Source organism: Corvus hawaiiensis, chromosome 10 (assembly GCF_020740725.1).
Source record: "Corvus hawaiiensis isolate bCorHaw1 chromosome 10, bCorHaw1.pri.cur, whole genome shotgun sequence".
NCBI lineage: Eukaryota > Metazoa > Chordata > Aves > Passeriformes > Corvidae > Corvus > Corvus hawaiiensis.
The window spans coordinates 20596953-20617494 of record NC_063222.1 but is presented as its reverse complement, the minus strand read 5'-3'; the positions used below and the strand labels follow the sequence as shown (position 1 = coordinate 20617494).

General features: G+C 42.0%; 1 long non-coding RNA gene across 1 annotated transcript in view; it reads right to left on the bottom strand.

The window, feature by feature from the left end:
• Positions 1 to 14424, bottom strand: part of LOC125330882 — a 51183-nt gene extending 36759 nt beyond the window's left edge. Inside the window, exon 1 of the long non-coding RNA XR_007205751.1 lies at positions 14336 to 14424. This is a non-coding gene — a long non-coding RNA (uncharacterized LOC125330882). The remainder of the gene's footprint in view (positions 1 to 14335) is intronic.
• Positions 14425 to 20542: the final 6118 nt, after the last annotated feature.

The window sequence follows — 20542 nt, the reverse complement described above, 5'->3', positions numbered from 1 at the left end:
TGTGCTCCAATAATGGGCAAAATTCTTCCCTTGTTACTAGTTGCCTTTTATCAGAATCCACATAATTCCTTCCTTATTTATTTTTCTTTAATTATTTTATTAATAGTACATTGTATTTAGCACAGCTACAAACCAGTCATTGCAAACTGCTTTGCAAACATTACCAAATGAATTTCCACCTTGTCTTATTGAAAAAGTAATTCCACGTCCATTTTTCAATGGGGAAAACAGGCAAAAGATTGTAATGGAAAGTGATTAGAAAAAGCAACTGGAAAATCATCCATAAAATCCTGAAAAAGTGTAGTTGCAAAGTAAATTGTCAGATAAACCAAGAATTTAACTCAGCAATCAAAACATTTATCCCAAACTCTATGCTTGCTGTGCACTCCTCAGATTTATCCTTACTGGGACTTTATAGCAGGCATAAACCAAGATGGAATAAAAGCAAAATATTGCCAGTGCCAAGATTTCAGTAGTTTTGGAGACTTATTTTTGCTGTTGCTGAAGAGTTTACTAAACAGAATATGGCACATAACAGGGACAGTATGGGTGTAAGGAGAATGAGCATCTTTATTGTCAGCTGATTTCACAACTCCATGTAGGTCTCATCTTCCAAAGGGTCTAGCTCATTGTTACATGAGTCAGTCTCAGAACTTCCTTGGCATCAGTGATTGGGATTTGGTCCCCGTGATGGTCACTGCTTTCATGAGTTTCTCATTTCTTCCTTCCCTGTGGGACACAGAACAGAAGCTGTGTCCGAATGCCTGTCAAAGTTTGGAACTAGGCAAAACTTTGCTTTTGATCCCTATTTTCTTCATAAATGAACTACCACTAGATAATGAGCAGTCAGAGTTCTGGTTGTTTTATTTAAGCAATGGCTTCAGCAATGCTCTAATGTAAGGAAGGAAATACTTTTGATGATATTTTTAAAAGGCATTACAGCCACTGCCTGAAAGGAGAAGCTTCCAGGAGGCAGAAGGGAGGCCAGTGAAGATGTTCAGGTAACTGGTTCTTCAATAACAGGGGTGTGTATGCAATAACAGAGGTGAAAGCCTGAAGTGAAAATTTGGCAAAATTTTGATTAACTAAAACACTGAAAAAAAAATTTCATATTTCACAGTTTGAAGCTTCTTAGACTTTTCTAATTAACTGCAAGTAAATTTAGATTGAAAACATTTTCAGACTTGTAGCTAGAAAAGAGATGAACTCAATGCCCATTCACGAAAAGTTTGTGATCATGTGTATTTGTCAGTGGAAAAGGTTTATCTGGACAAAAATGTGTCTGGCTCTAGTTGTAGTCTTATCTGCATAACCTGTAATAGAATAACTATAGCTATAGAAAGACTTTTGTTCTTTTTGGCATAGCTGATCAATTAGATGTGTAGGATGGAGTTACAAAAGCTCTTACAGTTTGCAGGAGTTGCTTTGCTCTTCATGGCTGTGTGAACAGCATGGTGCTAGAAATGATGTTACAAGGAGTGAACGATATTTTGAAAACTGAGTTGTTCTTCTTTATGTCATGTAGCTAAAGCCCTCAATTGCCACTGGTTTCCCATAGGATTTTGATGCCACAGAAATGCACATGAAGGGTCAGTCCTTGCTTCAGTCTGTCTTGAATTCAGAAAATAAAGGCAATGGTGTTATGACTCTTCACAGGAAGCTAAGGGTCAGGCTAATTTTTATTCTGGTTTGGTTTTGGGTTTTGGGTGGGTTTTGTTTTCAATCAGCTTTTTAAATTCATTTTTATTTTTGATGCACTCACCATCATTATATCATCTTTTCAGTAGCAACCTTCATTGGCCATAAGTAACTTACCCAAAATCTCTGAGGAGGTCTCTGGGAGAGCAGGCAACTGAACCTTTCATATCTATAATGACAGTCAATGCAATCTTCTGGATAGGGAATAGATGTAAACCTTCATTCAAAATCCATGTCAGGTTCAAAAACACCTTTTAAAAGACAGCTGACCCACTGTAGGATTACAGTTTCAGGTGAAGCAAGCCAGAGCCAGAGCAGGTCCTTACTGAATAACCTGCTGTGTGCAAGGTGAAAGCAGCACAATTTCAAGGCTGCATCTGCTTAGAAAGTCCAAGGATCCATGGAGAGCAACTAATCAACAGGGAATGAACCAGAGTATCTTGCAAGATATTTCTCTAGTCAAATTGGGTGCCAGTAAAACTGTCTCGAGGCAAGAATGAAAAGTTTAATAATTTATTTATGCATAGAAGCTGGAGTGTAGCCTTGTCACTGGAGTGTCACCTCCTGTGCCTGAGCATCCAGCCATGTCAAAAGGCAGCACCTTTTCTTTTCTGTAACTCATTAAATTGTACTGGAGAAATCCAAATGCATTATCACCCTGATATTAATTTGCCATGTTAGTCACTGCTGTAATTCCCAGATGGTCAAGAGAGCAGAGAATAATTGTCATTTGGAAGGAGACAGTATTACACAGTTAGATGGAAATCACCCCCTTAAGGATTTATAGGAAAACAATTGGTGCAGTATGGTGTCCAGCTACGTCCCCAACTACTGTTAATGCACTTGTGAAGGCATTAACACATTAAGGCTTGAGCTTGGCTCCCCCTTATCTTAGAACAGCCACCAAATGGCATTCTTGCAGTATTAACTTTCTGTCACTTCCAGCTCAAGATGTGACCTAGAGTAAAAAGCTTCCTATCGTCCCATCAGCTCCCTTAACTACTCCCTTTCAGTGCATGTTAATTTTGTGCCTTCGTTTCACAGTGCACAACTGGAAAAAATTAGAAACTTGTAGTAATATTCTTCCAGCTAAAAGAAAACATTTGCACTGTCAAAGTTTAAGCTAATAAAGTCAACTTCTGAAGTTTCTGGAAACTCCAGAAGTGCTCAGCCTTACCACACAGGCTGCAGGCAGGTGCACTACAAGTATTTCCTTGCTCATATATCACTACATTTGCTAAGCAAAATGAAAGCAAAAGCAAAAATGAAGCAGTTCTGTATTTCTTTAAACATTTGGCTCTTTTTTTGTAGCCATGTGCTGCATGCACACTGATAAAACATCTCCCATCCTGTAAAGGCTCCCTCCCGCCAAAATCAAGATCAATTTATAGAACTTAAAAACTCTTGCCATCCCCCCCAGCCTGTCCTGACAGACAAGGGCTGTGTCATGATGATCAGAGGCTCGGGCAGCAGCTGGCAGCCCAGGCTGGGGCCACAGCTGGACAGGGAGAATTCCCCTTTCTGCTGTCCCAAGCCCACAGGCAGAGAGCAGACAGCGCCTCCACTTCGAGCTGCTGCAGGAAAGGAGTTACAAACTGCAGCCAAAGGAGCATATTTTACTTGCTGTTTATGTTGAAACTCACTTTTTATGTGTCTAAAATTAAGAATAATAAGCATAACAAAAGTGTTGATGAGAAATAATATATTAATACATTTCTGTGTGGCCAGCCTGAGCTGTGGAGATGTGCATTTGGGTTTTTGGCTGATATACATGGTTTTTTTGCTTTGCCAGCGCAAATATCTCTCCATCTTCGAGCTCTTACAAGTACTTATTCACTGTGAGGTGGAAGAGAAGGCTTGGCAGAGAGCAACTGCATCCAGTGAAGATTTCCCTCAGTCCATAGCTGGATCCAGAGGGCTCAAAACACGAGGGGAAAGAGGGGCTGCAAGCAGCCTGAACACTCTGGGAAAAAGCACCTTTTTCACTGGGAAAGCAGAGAAAGCTGAAAAAACTAAGCCTTCCTTCATCTAAATCTTTTACCTTTGAGGGTTGGGGGATTTTTGGTGTTGTTTTGTTGGTTTTTTTTAAGGGGGAAAAGGCTGAGGCTGGGGGGGATGGAGAGCAAAAATGCTGACCTTAATTAATGGAAGGCCCACTAGAGCCGAAGGAAAGGGTTTGGCTCTCAAGGCCTGGGCCTCCCCCTGAGCCTCTCCTGGGTGTAATGAGAGAGCTCAGCTTCATTACTGGCAGCTGAGGGGAAGGGTCACTGGGGCTGGATTTGCAGGGCCCTCATTGAGGGATCACTCCATGCTGAGAGAAGCTGGCCATGCTCTTGGACACCTGGTCATTAACATTGCTAATTAGCGGCCATTAATCAGGGCCCTGGGTTTTTTGTTGTGTGTCACTGGCTCAGAGGAACCAAGTGAATAAGAAGATTGTTTCATTACCTCCACAAGAGGTGGAATGAAAGCAGTTCCCATCAGCTCAAGATGAGCTGAATTAAGAGAAAGGTTAGACAACAATTTAAGATGAGCTGCCAAGGGGGAGCTGGGGGACCTGAGCTGTCCTCTGAGAGGAAAACCAGTCACCTATAATTAATGAAATCTTCCACAACCTCACTCTAATCACCGTGTGAGCTTCTCACCAAAAAAAACCCAACCCTATCTTTCACATTGGAAGAACCCTAATTTATCTGTTTAAGAAGTCCTAATCTTGGCAAGCTTTAATTCCATAGGATTTTTGCACTATATATATATATATATATATATATATACACACACAATGCAAGGATATATATAAGTATACACTCACCATAGTGTGAGTGTGTCCCTGTGTTTGTTTCATATATTTACCTGAGTCAGCAAAGATGGTTTTCACACAGCCAACCCCACTGACAGGGGGAGGGGGGGGACAACAAAAATCTGTATTAAAAAGTCTCCAGACAGTATTTAAAATATTTATCTAAATGCTTGTATTTTATATGCTCTGGCTCTGAAAGCATTGAAGAGATCTGCTGGTTTTAAGAGGCAGAATAATTAAAAATGAGTTCTGTTTCAGTAGGTTAAAAATGACATGGGAAAAATGATAGTTATTGGCATACATAGGAAAAAGTAAAGAATTTAATTAGCAACCAGATTGTTAAAATGCAGTGTTCTCCTCCCATGCTCCATTGTCTAACTTTTGTGGAACAGGTGCCTAATTTTCCTAATGGGATACATTTTAATTGACAAAGTAGTTTGATTGCTTCACACCAATTTTCAGTTCCTTGCTTACTTTTCATATAATAAACTCTTCTATTTCTACAAACTCAGATGCCCTCTAGAAAGTAATTAGAAGCAGGTTTTATCTGCCTGTCTTTTTTTATAATCCACTTTTTGATTTCTAAAACCAACTAACGAAAAGCTTGATTTGTTCTGCTGATGTGTGAGAGCCAGTAACTTTTAGTCATATGCACTGAGCATTTCAATCAAGTTGTTTGCATATCCATTCATTTCAGAAAGACTCTCAAAATGGATTACAAACATTTAATTGTAAGAGGAATAAAATAATTAAGGCAGTACAAGTGGAAGTTAAAAATATGCCTAAGGATTCACAACAGTTATTGGATCATTCTCATCATGGGGCATAAATTCCTTCTTGTAGTTTCAAAGGACTTTATTCAAGTAGGCACATTGCCTTTCCTAACAACAGAAAGTAAAACCATGTTTCTTATGTATGTGATTCTCTTTGTCGAGCTGTGAGATTGGTTAAAATGTCCATAAAACTAATCTTTGGAGCATTGCAGCTGGTCTGGAATTCTATAATATGATTTCTGGGACTTCATGGGAAAGTTGAAGGCTCAAGGGGAAATTACACAATGAACAGCTGAGAAAAAGTTGCATTCTGGCACAGAATCATGCAAATGGGGCACATTCTTCAGTTTTCTCATGACGGATTGTCTCTGAAACTACTGAGCCAAGTTGCTGAAATGCTAATGAAGGAGAAGCATCAATGAGCGGTGTCATCCTGGGGGCTTCTGAAGGGGACAGAGTAGGAGATGGAGGGAGGGGGCGAGGGGGAAGGAAGGAAGGAAGAAAAAGAGAATGGAAAGAAATGGAGCAGAAGTTTCAAATATTGGGGCTGGCCCCTTCTTAAAATTAAATGGGGGGGGCTGGGGAGAAATAGAGCTGTGATGAACTCTGGTGAACATGTCACTCTTGGCTTATAAAAATGAATAAAAGCACTTAAAAGCTAAAGAGTTTGGCTTTGACATGGGGCAAGTGAGTGTGGGCACTGCTAACACTGGGAGCCACCCTTCTGTTTGATACATGAGATGGGTGTAGGTCCCCAGGCTCTCAGCAGATAAGGCATGGGGAGGCACACAAGTATTTGAGGGACACCAGTGCAGGCAGCATGGGTGACAAACAGGAGGACCTGGAAGCCATGGTGCAGCAGGAAGACTATGACATCCTTGCCATCATGGAAGTATGGTGGGATGACTCACACAATTGGAGGGCTGCAGTGGATGGCTGTAACCTCTTCAGAAGGGACAAGCGAGGAAGGAGAGGCCATGAGTAGCTCTGTGTATTAGGGAGTGGTTTAACTGTCTAGAGCTTAATGATGGTGATGATAGGGTTGGTGTTTATGGGTAAGAATCAGCCAGTGTGTGCCCAAGTGGCCAAGAAAGCCAATGGCATCTGGGCCATTGTAGTGTGGCCATCAGGACCAGGGTAGTGACCGTCCTCTGTGCTGGGCACCGGTGAGGCCACACCTCACAAGCCCTGTGTCCAGTCCTGGGCTCCTCACTACAAGAAAAACATTTACAGGCTGGAGCAAGTCCAGAGAAGGGAAACAGAGCTGGGGAAGGATCTGGAGCGCAAGTCCTGTGAGGAGCAGCTGAGGGAGCTAGGGGTGTTTAGCCTGGAGAAAATAAGACTCAGGAGGGACCTTCTCACTCTCTACAACTCCCTGAAAGGAGGTTGTAGCCAGGTGAGGATTAGCGTCTTCTCCAGGGAACAAGAGATAAGACAAGAAGAAATAGCTTCAAGTTGCACCAGAGAAGGTCTAGATTAGATATTAGGAAACATTTATTCACTGAAAGAGTTGTCAAGCACTGCCCAGGGAAGTGGGGGAGTCACCATCCCTGGAGGTATTTAGCAGATGTGTAGAGGAAGTGCTTAGGGATGTGGTTTAGAGGAGGACTCAGCAGTGCTGGGTAATGGTTGGACTTAATGATCTTAAAGATCTTTTTCCCACTTAATAATTTCTATGATTCTAAGGAAAACAGGATCCCATTACAAAACTGTGGGGGAATGGAGTAGGCCTTTTACGTGTCTCCAAAAATTGTTACTATTTGCAATTTTTTAAAAAGCTCTTTAATCATGGCATAGAATTTGTGCACTTCCATTCGTAAAGCAAAACAGTTCCTTTTTCCATAGATCGGTGAGCTTTATAACCAGATTGCCCAAAGCTGAGCTACCAAGGCTCACTAAATATTTGGCTTACAAGTACTAGATCTTGAAGAACATTTATTTTAAAAATACCCAGTACACTACATTTTGCAGACTTTCAAAATTGTTCTGTTCTCTCTCAGACCCCATGGTAAATGGCCAAAGGTCTCAGCAAGTTGGTACTGAGCTATTTTGAACATCTGGCTGGTGTTTGCTTCCCGGCAGTGTTCCCGGAGGAGCTGCCGGCTGGTGAGCCCTTTAAAATATGGCCCTCAGAACTCCAGATGCAACACATGTTATTCAAGCTTGTGGAAGGGCTTTGAAAAGCTGGCAGCCACAGAGGAACAAAATCCAGTCATCTGCCCTTTGTCCTCATTGCTGGTGAGAGTAGAAAATTAGTAGGTGTCTTAAGTGTTGTGCAGACGGGAGGAAACCAAACTCTCAGTGTTTGGGTCAGCGTGAGGCAGGGCTGTGCAGTGGATGTGTCACTGGACCAGTGCTCTAAAGCCCTGGGTATTGACCTAATTTATAACCTCTGGCAAGTGCCTTAACCCATTTTTGTTTCCCACTTTTTTCCCCTCCTGTGTCTATTTAAATTTGCTGAAATTAAGATAACTATATCTTCCTATGACTTTTTATGTTGACTACCAGGATGTGGCCCCAGCTTTACCTGGGTTTTTCCAGTGCTGCTCTAATACATACAGAGATAAAACCAGTAGAGCACAGTTGCACAAAATGTGAAACCTGCCATATGAAATCTTTCAGACTAGTTTGGGAATGGCTGTATTGGGCCCACAGCAGTTAGGTGTGTTATTGTTGTGTGTAATTGTGCTTTAATGGACTGCTTTAATGGTGGTTTTTACTGCTTTCAAGCCTTAGCTATACTTACAGCCTTAGTTTCACAAGCAGCCTTTAAATTTGGTACAAGTATTTGCACATGCAAATCACTGGGTGGTGTCTGCCTGCCCACATACTGCTCTTATTTAAGTTACATCTTGTAGCATTATTACAGAGTCCCAGAGCTCTGGGCACGGAGCAGGACTTATGCAAGCACCGGTTTCCCTGATGCCATAGCAATGCCAGCAGAGAGATGCAGGCAGGTTGGGGACACCAGAACTCTTCCCACAGCAGGAAGTTGAGGGTGGGGTCAGCATCCTGGTGAGCGAGTTATTGCCCACCCTTTTGAGTTGTTTGGTGGGACAATTGTTGTAGATTTATCCTCCTAAGTGAGAGGCAAAGCCCAAAGGTATTTTTGACTGAAATAATCACAAAGACCAGAGTTGACTAGGATCTGGGTTGGCCATTTGATACTTAATGAGTGGGTGATATGGGGACAAAGGACCAGCTATGGAGGAGACACTTAAAGCACAAGTGGCATGTGAGGAGATCTCTTAGGGTAACTGACTCTGACACCTTAAGGAGTTAAAGGAGGGGACAAGCGAGCAGCTCCTCCCTCATGCAGTCCACACTATAGTGCTTTTAACCTGCAGGGAAAGGGCTGATTCCAACACACATTGGAATACAGAGTCTTTCTTATTCCCTCATGATATTTCAATGACTGTAATTAACGTGATTATGGATGCCATTCCTGCTTTGCAGGACTCACGCCACCTTGGCTGAGGTGAAGCCCTGTCCTTCTATGCAGTGGTGTCCAAAATGAGACAAGGCATGCTTGCCCAGGGACCCCTGCACCCTTCCCACCACTGCAGACATCTCCCAGTAGTTAGAACATCCCACCCTGCTCCCAGCCTGAGCACACTACCCTTCACAGACCCTTGGCACCAAGTTGTGACTGTGCCAAATGAGACATTTACTCCTCCTTTTTTGCTGGCCTTTCTGAAATATCTTCCATACTCCTGCAGGTGACGAGGGACTTCTCACCTTTGGAAAATCCTGCTTGTGCTGCTGCTTCCTGTCACTGTTTTCCCAAGCTGGTGCCATAACTTCCTGATTTGCTGTGGAAGGATTATTCTTGCAGCCCATCTGCACTATTAAAAAAGCTGGTAAGTGCTGAGATGAAAATATGAGCTGTTTTCTGTAGGATGGTTCTACAGTTTCGTAACTGCTGGAAAGTATGTGTGCATTGGGAGGAGCAAGAGAATGAGAAGCTGGTTGGATTGTATTGCTTTGATTTAAATAAAAAATAGATTCTTCTTTAAGAGCTGGAGGTACTTTGGTGCTTAAGAAGATTTTACAGTGTTCTACTCAAGCAGCACTGAAAGAGTAAACAAATTAATTACAGCAAAGCAACCAGAATGCAGGATAGGGGATCACGGGGCAAAGCAGGCCAGTATAACAAAAAAAGAAAAATCCAGACATAAATAAACATGGATGAAAATGTTTAAGCACAGTTAAGGCCACAATCTAGGACCAAGGAGAAAGTTCCTATATTAGCACCCAAAGTTTTGATTGCATCTAATGAAAAAAAAAAAATTAACTTTCTTTATCTCTCAAACGGAACTTTTCCAAAGTCTATAGATGTAAATAAGAAATTTTGTTCAAAGGGTCGTCTCAAATGCTATATTGTACACAGCAATGTGATTACAGTGAACAAGAATTAGGAGATCCTAAAACACGCTGACAGCCCCTAACATGCCTTATTGTGCTCCGGTGCTCCAGCTCGTATGGTACAGTCAGGGGACCACACACAGTTCATAACAGTCATAATGGAAAATTGTACGGGCTGGTCTAGCTAGGCATAATTGGATGGGCAAGAAACTGAGTTTTCCAGCTTTCAGAGTTGTTTACTTGACCTGTTTTAATTTTAGTTGAGATGGAATAATACATTTCTCCAGGAAATAGCCAGGAGTTGTCACTTTTTAGCCTAATAAATCTCATCTTCAGGAGTGTCTCTAAGAAGTTCACATTTCTAATGGCAAAGAATGCAAACTGTTTTGACACTGTAGATTAAATTCAGCGTAGTTGTACAACTAACAGCATTTACACTGAACCGACTGAACTGCTTGAAAGTTTTATAGGAACCAACACAGATTTTTTTCACAATATCACTTGACCTGCTCTTTCCCACTCTGCCGGTCTGCAATTTACTACTTCTGACATATCCTTAATGCAAGTCCTGGTGTGCCAGTGTCACCTTGAATTATGTTTATTTTGAAAGCTTGTGGACATCCCTGTTGGCCCCCCCAGGGAAAAGCACTTTTGGACTGACTGCTGAGAATTAGTATTGGACTGTGTTTACTTTGCTCCAAGTCCAGCAGCTCTTTGGGTTGAAATTTGAGAAGAGGCTACCAAGCCATTTTTAAAAACAAATGGGTCTAAGCCATGCAACTTTGTAGGCAAACATACCAGAGGCTGCAGAGCTCAGAGTTGTTATGTTTCTTCAGGCAAGTATCTCTTTATAAAACAATGTAATAAATAAGGAGGGTTTGCACCAGCACAGTGTGTTTTGGCTGGATTATTGTCGTGGTGTCATTGGATTCTGACAACACTCAGCTGGCCTGCATATCTCAGCTGAAAGTTTTTGCCACACAAGTTTTGGAGTGATTGAAAAAGCCATAAAAAGGTGTGAAACTCAACATCCTGACATATGAGTCAAGGCCCATGAGAAGAGTTGTCCCCAGAGGGCACCAATGTTTTGGGGTGTTCCTCATTGCCAGAAAGAGTCTTTGACATCTTAGATAGAATGGCACGGGTTAAATCAGCCTTAGACTGTTCTCATTTACATCTCAGTCTGAATTCCCTTATTCAGTACCCAAAATAAAGTATTTTTTTACTTTTCCAGTTCTGTGTCAATCTGACTTGAGGTTTCTTAAAGTCACTGTAGCCAAGCACCATTTTCCCAGCAGCACTCATCCAGAGGGATTATTGGAGCTTTTGAGTCTTTCAAGTTTTTTGGTTTTTTTTTTTGCAATGGTCAGTTTAGCAATAGTTTTATTTATCAAAACATGGGACTGCAGCATAAAAGAAAGATCTCAGTAACTTACAGCTTTGCAAAAATCACGGTTGGCACAAGCCAGGAAAATAAACCATTTTAAGGCAAACTGAAAACATTTCCAATAACTGAATACTACCAGAATCTCCTCCCCACTCCACTCCCCTCTGTCTGAACCACACTTGTCCATTTGGACCTTGGTGTGTTACCAGGACACACTGGAAGAAACTTGTCTGGTCTTCCACACTGATTTGAGTTTCTCTGACTAAGTGGAAAATTTGCCTTGACTTCATGGCAGCTGGATCAAGCTTTCTGCAACTAAATAAAGGATCCCATTTTCCCGGCTTTTGTATGGTGTCTCAGCACTGCAAAATCTGTTCAGGTTATTAAAAATAATTATGTCATCAAACTGATTTTTATTCCTTTATGTTTTGGCTTGAAAAATAAAACAGAAAAAAAAAAAAAGGCATAAACTCATTAAGCCCTAATCTAAAACAAAAGTTTGGAGCCAAATGTCCATGTTCAGTCTTTTCATTCTGTAAACAAGAGTGTCCTATTAGACAGAGATAACACATAAGGGGTACAGATGACAAACAACACATTCATAGGATCTGTATTCACTCTGAACAGAAGGAAAAAGAAGTGTGTATTTACCAGTAATTAACATGTTAACTAGTGTTTGGTGAAATCCATAATATGATTAAAAAAATAAGAATTCCTGGATTACAGGGAAGAGCAATTACCTAAATAAAAGCAACTGAAAAGTTGTCCAGAGGTATATAATAATAATAATAAAAAAGATCCCCCTCCCCACTGGGAAATGATTACACGGCAATCCATGCCACTTAGTCAAATATCAGAAAAGGATCCCATAGACCCATAATTAGCAATGTAACAAGCAGAGCCTTGAGAAAACAAGCTGGTCCTCAAGACAATAATCTTCATTGCTAGCACCCATCCAACAGCCTGCGACTCAAGGAGTGAAAGAGGCAGGCGAGATAATAAAGGGACCTAACAGAGCCAGCAGGAAAGTTCTCCATGTGCTACTTTGAGTGGCCTTCAAGGGGGTAAAAAGAGGAGAGCTAGGAGGGGGCAAAGCAGTCGTGCCCTCCCCTCCCTAAAAAGAATGAAAAAGAAAGGAAAAGAATCCAAGTTGCTTCTGCAGAAGCTGCCTAGCGACACACAACTAATTACTGCAACCGGTCCCCTGTTTGCAGATCTTGTTATCAGTAAAAATAATAATAAAATGAGCCCAAGCAGTCTGGATATCTGCAATTACAGTGTGAATTGCATGAGAGGATTATATGAAGTGCTCTTGGCGTGGAGGGTGGGGGACCAAGGCGCTTCAACTTGAGAGCAGAAAGCAGCTGCTTTGGGGCTTTGCACCTGCTGCTCACCAGGCTGTTTTCACCTCTAGACGAAAACAGGCTTCTCTCTCCTCCTCTGTCTCCTTTCTTTTCACACAGCACACAAATGTAAAAACAGAGAAGGATTTTTATTAAAAAAAAAAAAAAAAAAAAAAGAAGAAGAAGACGGAAAAAATAGAGAGAAAATGAAATTGCCTTCTTAAAGAAGTTTCTCTGAAGCAACATGAGGGGCATCTTAGGGCAGCCAAGGGGAATCTGAAGATGGAGTGTGGGGCCAAAAAAACAGGCAAGCAGCTCCATTTTAATGCAGAGGCAGCAGACAGAGTGCGATCTGAGATTGGCAAAGTTTCAATGTAAATCCAGGGGGGCAAGGGGGATGGGGCTGGGATGAGAAGAAAGGACTCTTTTACTGTTTCATGCTTCTAAGTCCTGCCGATCAGCATAAGCTCAGCTCGACATTCTGGGAATAGCAATGAGGCACACACAACAATCAAAACACCCTAAATCTGTTTGATGATTCAGACACTTCGTGCATCTGCACCGACAAAATGGGACTTCAATTAAATAACTTGCAGATTTCCACAGAGGGGGGAAAAAGTCGGGGGAACATGAGGATTTTTAATTAGTAACTCTGAATACAAGCCGTTTTTTTAATTAGGTGTTTGCACTACCACTTTATTCTTAAAGGGAGATTTGTAAGCGCGTGGGATTGTTGTGAAAGAAGATCCTGGACAGTTTGTTCCTAACATTTTGTTGCAACCTGCATTTGCTCCTAAACAGCTTTTCTTTAGCAAATGAAACTCAGCTACAACTCCAAGCAAGTTGTTCAAATGAAGGCTGAGATTTTTTTGGAAGTTTTAAGTGCCTACACACATCCATAAATACATATAAGTGTATATGTAGTGCCCAGGGTAGGTTTCAAGGCCCTTCAAGAGTTTTCTTGTGTTTCAGATTACTCTCTGTGACTAATCTAGTTAAAAATACATAAATAACTGTACTGTAGGCATTATATACATAACTGTACCATACACAGCATTTAAACAGAGATAGTAGAAGTTTGTCACAGAGTTGAATGAAATTCCCATATGACTTTACTGCGCTGCAGCCACCACTTTTAGAACAAACCATTAATGATTGCAAGCTTCAGAGTCTGAAAAATGATGGGTGAAATCCCGGACCCTTTGAAGTCATTGAGTGCTTTTCATTCACTATTGGGGTCAGGATTCATGCTCAAAATCTCTTGAGTGTGTGCTGGCATGGCACAGTGATGTACAGGTCTCGCACATGCACATGCACCGTGAACCTGCAAAATCTGCTGTGAAAAGGCATCCTCCCTCTGGCAGGCCATGGTTTTTGGAGCCTTAGAAGACAGATTTGGTCTTTTTAGTAGAAAAACCACCTAGGACACCAGAATGAGGACCCTTCTGTGGTAATTTTAAAAATCTGGCCAAAGAGGAAATTGAGGAATTAGCATATTTTTGCATCTTTATCTCTCAGTTCTTGGACAATTCATTTCTTTGATAAAACATTTACAATGATGTGGAAGAGATTAAAAGTTGGATCTCTCAATACCCACCCAACCCTCCCCCTCCTTTTCCTAACAGGGGTACAGCAAGATCATATAAAGAGGGACCATGATCATTTATCCAAATGCAAACAAACCTAAGTATGAGGATTTACCACAGCCTGACTTTCTTTTTTAAAAAATTTATTTCATGTGTTAATACAAAGACTATTTAGCAAAAGTAGAATGCCAGGATTTGCATATGAATAGGTACCTAAAGATCAACGAGATCAACTCATTAGGGCCTGAACATCTAAACATACGAAAGTCAAAGAGGCCAGAGCTCAAGAGCCCGGCTGCTGAGATTCCCAGTGACTAATCCAAGCAAAGCTGATAGTTTTAAACTTATTAGTATTTTTTCCTGCCTTAAAAAAAATCTTTTACCTGAAATCAAAGCTCAGTCCAAGGAAAACAGCCTTGTGATTGTGTCTGGGACTTAATGTCTTCCTTTGCCACAACATTTCTCCATGGCATTGGGCAAGTCATTTAGGAAGGGATTCGCCTGACCCAGCAGTATCTGTCTCGAAGGGAGGGATTTTAACTACCTCATCATCCGGGCTCCCTTTGCAGTCAATGTAAAAAAAGGCACTTTCCAAAGGGCTGTTCATTCTTGCTGTAGTATCCCCTCCTAAGACAGTGTCTAAATCTCTGGCTGCAGGTGCTTATCTCATCCTCTTGCCTATGCCAAGAGTGTCTCAGAGTAGTTCAGACTGAAATGAGTATGGAGTCTGATGTGCCTCATTTCATCATCTGTAAAATGGGATTAAGTGATTAATGCTACCTCTGTATCTCATGGGTGAGTTAGGAAGTGGAATATATTATAAACCACAAGATGTTCAGATATTAAAATAGTGAGAGTGATATGAGTACCATAAAAAGATAAGGTCCTGATCCAGTATCTGTGGCAACCAAGGGAATCTCTCCTCTGGCCTTTTGTGGGTATTAGATCAATCAATCCCCAGTGACATTATCCATTCACTGCAGAGTAAGTGAAGGTATGGCCAGAATTTTTCCACCGGCAGAGAAGGGAGAGGGTATGGGAAAGCCCTGACCTTACTCTATGCTTGAATAGTAGGAAGAGGGAAAGCACAAACAGGCTTTCAAAGCTGCCTACAGGATTTGGACACATCAGCTTATTAATGTTAGCGGAAATTGGGCATCCACATCTCTGGAAATTTCAGCCTCTGCATTTACAACACAAAAAGAGCCCAACCACAGAGGAGATATTTCCCTAATCTTGGCACCACTGCAGATTTTTGTTTGCGCTTCCTTGGATTAGACCTTTAGCAAACGACAGTGCTCGGATGCTGCAGGAAGGACACATTTACTCCTCACCCACTCCAAGGTGTAGCAGGCAGTGTCAGGGCAGCATATTCTCATGGCTAGATCCTGAGCCTGTCATTAAATCTGTCTTTTGACCTTGGGCAAGTCACTTAACCTCAGTTTCCTCTGACTGTAAAATGTAGATAAAATATTCCCTGCCTCACGGCAGTGTTGGGAAGATTAACAGTTAGACATTGTTCTGAGAGCCTTGAATAAGAGCTGTGAGTGCATGCAGAGCACTGTTTCTATTGGATACTGCTTTCTCTTTCTACATACAGAAGGGCTGACTTTTACACTGGCAAGAAGCCCAGGCCCGTGACTAGTGGTGTGCCCCATTTGAATGCACAATAACTACAGTTGCATGCACAAATTGGGTATCCGTGCATGGAAACTGGACACACAGTTGTTTATAGAACAGAAGAGTTTCTCTCTCGTGTGCACTTGGAAAACTCAAGGACTCCATTTATTAAGTAGAAAAAGCAGTGCCACCACCCGTGCAATAGCAAGCAGTTTCCAGGCAGCATTTTAAACAGGTTAATAAGGTATAATACCATCCCCTCCAGAGACTGTAAGGTGGGCACTTTATGTTGACCCGAGTTAAAATTTCACACTCATTTTACAACTCTTGCAGACTGTCTTGGTTTAAATGTGCCAGGCGAGACGTTTTGGGGAAGTTGAGAAGGGAAAAGATTTGCAGGTATTTTGTTTGATGTGTGTAAATCAGGACTGAAATAAATGGCATAGGTGGAGTTTACCCAGAGATAAATGGGACTTGGCTGAGAATCTGGCACTCTTTATATACAAGCCCATAAACAAACCACAGTCAGGACAGCAGACACGTTGTGTGAAGCCTCAGGGGGGCTGCCTGGCCAGGGCTTGGGCTCTGCTACCCTCACTAAGGAGCCCTGCTCTGTGCTGCTTTTGGTGGGGGAGTGCCGCAGAGCTGTGGGGATCCCAGCAGCAGCAAGCTGTGATGGGAGGAATGGGGGCTGTGTACTCCCTCTGTGCACAGGCTGATCTTCAGGCATTTTCCAGAATCATAACTCCAAGAAGAAAAAGAAATAAATGTCATGAATAATGTGGGGGTGAGAGGAGAAGAAAGAGGGAGTGAAGGCAGAAAGCCACTGGCCAGGACAGCATTATTTTTTCTCACTCACAGAACTCCTTTTGCTACAAAAGCTAAACCTTCAAGCAGGAATATCTCACATTTCTGTATTCTCTGCTTTCCTTCTGGCTGTCACTGGAGGTATCTAGAAGAGATGGCAGCAAGCTTTTCCAAAGTTTCCCCATGCCATACAGCTTCAGGCACAGCCCTGCTCCAAGAGCAATGCGCTTGCAGGCACCTTCCCATGCCCCAGGCCTGGTCTGTGCCATGGCCCTGTTAGCAGCAGGAGTCAATGTTCCTCTCACACCTCAACACACTGAAAGGAGACGATATTCTGGGATGGCATCAGGCCTTGTTGCCTTATTTATGGTGAAGGAGCCGGCTGCATAGGCCTCTCTTCAGGGTGGGTGAGCAGCATCAGCTTAGGATGTCCCCATCACTACAGCTTATCTGCTTTAAGCAGTAATACACTAATTTACTACTGTGGTAGGAATGATTGAAATCTTTAGACATAATGGAGGAAGTTTAATAGGGTCTACTGAGAAACCCAGGTGTTTAGATCAGCTTAAAAATAATAACCTTCTCCCCTGCTGAGCACTTTCTTTTCACAATAAGCTCAGCTTTTATTCTTAACCATAAAGACTACCTCAGACAGGAAATTATTCACGTGATTGGTCTTTACAAGTAGCGGAGGGTTTAAACTCGGGGCTGGAGAGGTCATTAGTGGACAGCCATGTGATTAACCTTTGCTTGCCCGTTTCTTTTCACACTTTGTTAACAGCTCCCATTATTGCCCTTCTGTGTCTCAAGGAAGTAGTTTATTGACAGTATTAAAAATACATAGCTACAAATTCCAAAGAGCCCATCCTTGTGTAAAACCTCCAGTAATTTCTAGACAGATGATATACATTGGGCAAAGCCCCTCAATTTCTGGCCAAAGTGGATCCAGAAATAAATTTGTCCATTAACACGGGATCTGAGTTAACATGTTTGTTTTACCCATTGCAGGACCTGCTCCCGGACCTGTCTCAGAAAGTTTTATACTGCAAAAAAAGCTAAGGTTTAGTTAAACAGTGCCATTAGCTCTTGTCTTAACATATCACAGCTTAATAGGAGTCACACCAGACACTGAGTATCTTTGAGGGGAGATGGGCATCCGGAGGACTTTGAAACCTCGATCAAAGTGATGCAGTCTGTACTTCCAGAGCTGTGTTTTGATTTTGAGATAATTCATCTGCTATTTACTTGTTTTCAAACCAAAGAAGCAGCCTTGAGTTTCTGTTCCAGACTGCGCTGACCGTGCCCAGGGAGCTCTCGGTGCAGAGTGTGACACGGTCCCTCCCTCTGACACACACACCCAGAGGGGCTCGTGCACGGGGGGATCTCTTCCCACAGCCAAAGAAACCAGATGAAAACAACATCAAGGCAAAAGCAAAATGTCATGAAAGAGGAACAGAATTTCTGTGAATATAATGCCAAGCAGCAGCAGTTTTGCACCAGTCTGGACTTTGCGAGGGTCTTGCATAAAATTAATAGTGAAGATGGCAACAACCAAATGCTGCAGCAAAGGCTGGGGGCAGGGGAGAAGGGTGCCTCTTTTACTTATTTATTTTGCATTGTTGTTGCAGGGTAAGTTCAAGAGGGAGGTGAAAGGGGGGAGGTGTTCAATGGGGGCCTTTCCAAAGCAAAAGGGTCTTTTGGACAGAAAGAGAGTGTCAAGGCATTTTGACAGAAAGTGACTGAATGTGTCTTTTCTAGTTAACTTCTGTGAACTGTTGGGCATTTCTGTACACAAAGGGGCACTTTCTTGGCAGCTGAGGAGGGAGGGCAGAAGTCAGAGAGGGCAAAAGAGGAAGAAAAAGGAGAACATCAGTTTATGAACACAAAACTTACAGTAGATTTTTTTTTTAAGTAGAACACATACACTGAAGAAAGCCTCTGGGCAGGCATAACTTCCTCAGCTGGCGTTCATTTGGCAGAAAACCCAAGCCTCAGTGAATTTAACTGCACTTCAGGAAGCATCCACCCACGACATCACTCAGCCTCAGCTCAACCCAGCAGGGTGCTGAGCCCCTTCAGTTCCTCTCGAAGTTGCTCAGTATTGTGGTGCTCAGCACCTTGCAGGGATGAGGCTGTAGCTCAGGACGGCTGTGAAGCACAGAGAGGAGAATTCTGAGAAAATGTGTGATCCTAGAGGTAGCTCAGGTGCCAGTGACCCTGGTGTGTACATAATTTCTGACCTCTGATTATCTAATGCTGGCTCAGATAGCTCTGCACTACATTGCATGTTAGATATGTCCTAAGAATTCTGCACTTCTCCATCAGTTATTCTTCTTAGACTTTGGGGTTTTAAATTAAGTGGGGAAATTAAAGTACTTGACAGAAGTGAAAACAAAGGACATCTTTAGGGATTATAAAAGCTTCCATAAAGATAAATAACAGGGAAAGCCCTTTTTTCTTTATTTTTATCTACATCTGACTATTTCTTAAACTATAACCCAAGCCAGACAAGGCCTTCCTTTATGATGGTTATACATCAGAAGTGAGATAAGGTTTGGAACTCACTATGAAAGAATTACATGAAAATCTATTCCAAGAGAAAGGTGAGATCCATCAGAATGGTTTTTGCTGGTCTGTAGAAACAGCTGAGATGGAGCAGTAAGGAATTTAAAAGTTGTGCAAAAGCAGCAATGACAGGAACATTTGAAACAGGAACCTCAGCAACAGCTTGTAATTACAGAGTACATAATTTTATTTATTCAGAGGGGAAAGGTCAGAGTAAGGTCCGAAGGCAAAGGCAGCTCGAAGTTTAGTTGGATCCACAAGGCCCTTCTGCAGCTGACCATTTATGTCTAAAATGGTCAAAAAGTAGTTTTGTAAGTCACAACTCTATTTTGTGTTTTAACTTTCCTCTCAGAAGGAAGAACTCCAGTTTAACCAAACTTAATTAACCTGCAGTACTCTTTCAGAGCAAAGGGGAATAGAGACACAAGAGGCAGATAAGGACTCATTAGGATGAATGTACTTTTGAACTCTGTATTAGGAAGATGTATCTGTTCAGCTGCATTAAAGCATTTTATGAACAACACAGCAGAGGTGTTAGTGACGTTTTAACAGCAAAGAGCCTCAAACCAACAACATTTTTTTAATTTACCTGGTTACAACCTCTAATTAAAGCTGTGTCAGAGCTTCTATATATTTTCAGCTTTCTGGAGTTTATCTTGAGTCCTGACTTTAAAAATTACTTGCTGGCTAAAATTTGTCATACAAGGACTTACATAGGAGCATGTTTTAAATAATAATAATAAAACCCCATTTTGACAGCTTTATAAGTTATTACAGTGTTTCAAAAAAGAAATCTGTCAGTTCAGGTTTACTTAGGACCCCCTGGAAATGGTGCTGTCTGTTAAACAGCAGTCACTGACATTTCGGGATTGTTTCTAAGTGTTGGGAGCGAAGCCAGGTACCTCAGCTGAGGCGTGTTTCCAAAAAAAGTTATTGCAGGTGTGTTTTATTAACTTGCCACCCTGTGTATTTCTTCTGCATTCTAGGTCAGAAACTTCAAGGGTTGAGCGTCCCTGGTCTACTTATTCTTTATTCTGACTGTAGTACAAAGGCAGGGTCGCACTTGGACTAGGCCTTGTACCTTTGTTTTGTGTAGAGCATTTTGTTGGTTGGTGTTTTTTTGGGGTTGGGTTTGTTTGTTTGTTTTTACAGCACTAAAACCTGAAACTTGGCTGAACTTGAGATTCTTGAGAGCTCTCAGCTGTTCTGCTGTGCACTGCTCCTTCTTCTTCCACAGTGGAGGTGTCAAGGTAGGAATATGGTACTTTGTCCCAGTGTTGTGCCAAAGCCACAGGTCAGAGTCACCTTGAATTTGATCTGCCTGAGAACACACATTGCATCCTTATTTTTGCCTGTACCAGTTCTCCTGTGCTGGGTGTCATTTACCCTCTGGCCATGAGTTAATAGTAAAGTAAGAATTCACCCTCTGCACTGTGCTCTGGACACAGCTCTTACACGTGGTGGATAGAGGACTCCCTGGTATATGTTGTAGGACTATCTTCTGTGGTGACTCCTGGCTGTCCTCTTTCCTTGAATGAGCCCAGAGACCTCACTGGGAATTGAGTGTATTGTGGGAAAGCCTCGAGCATGCTGTGAAT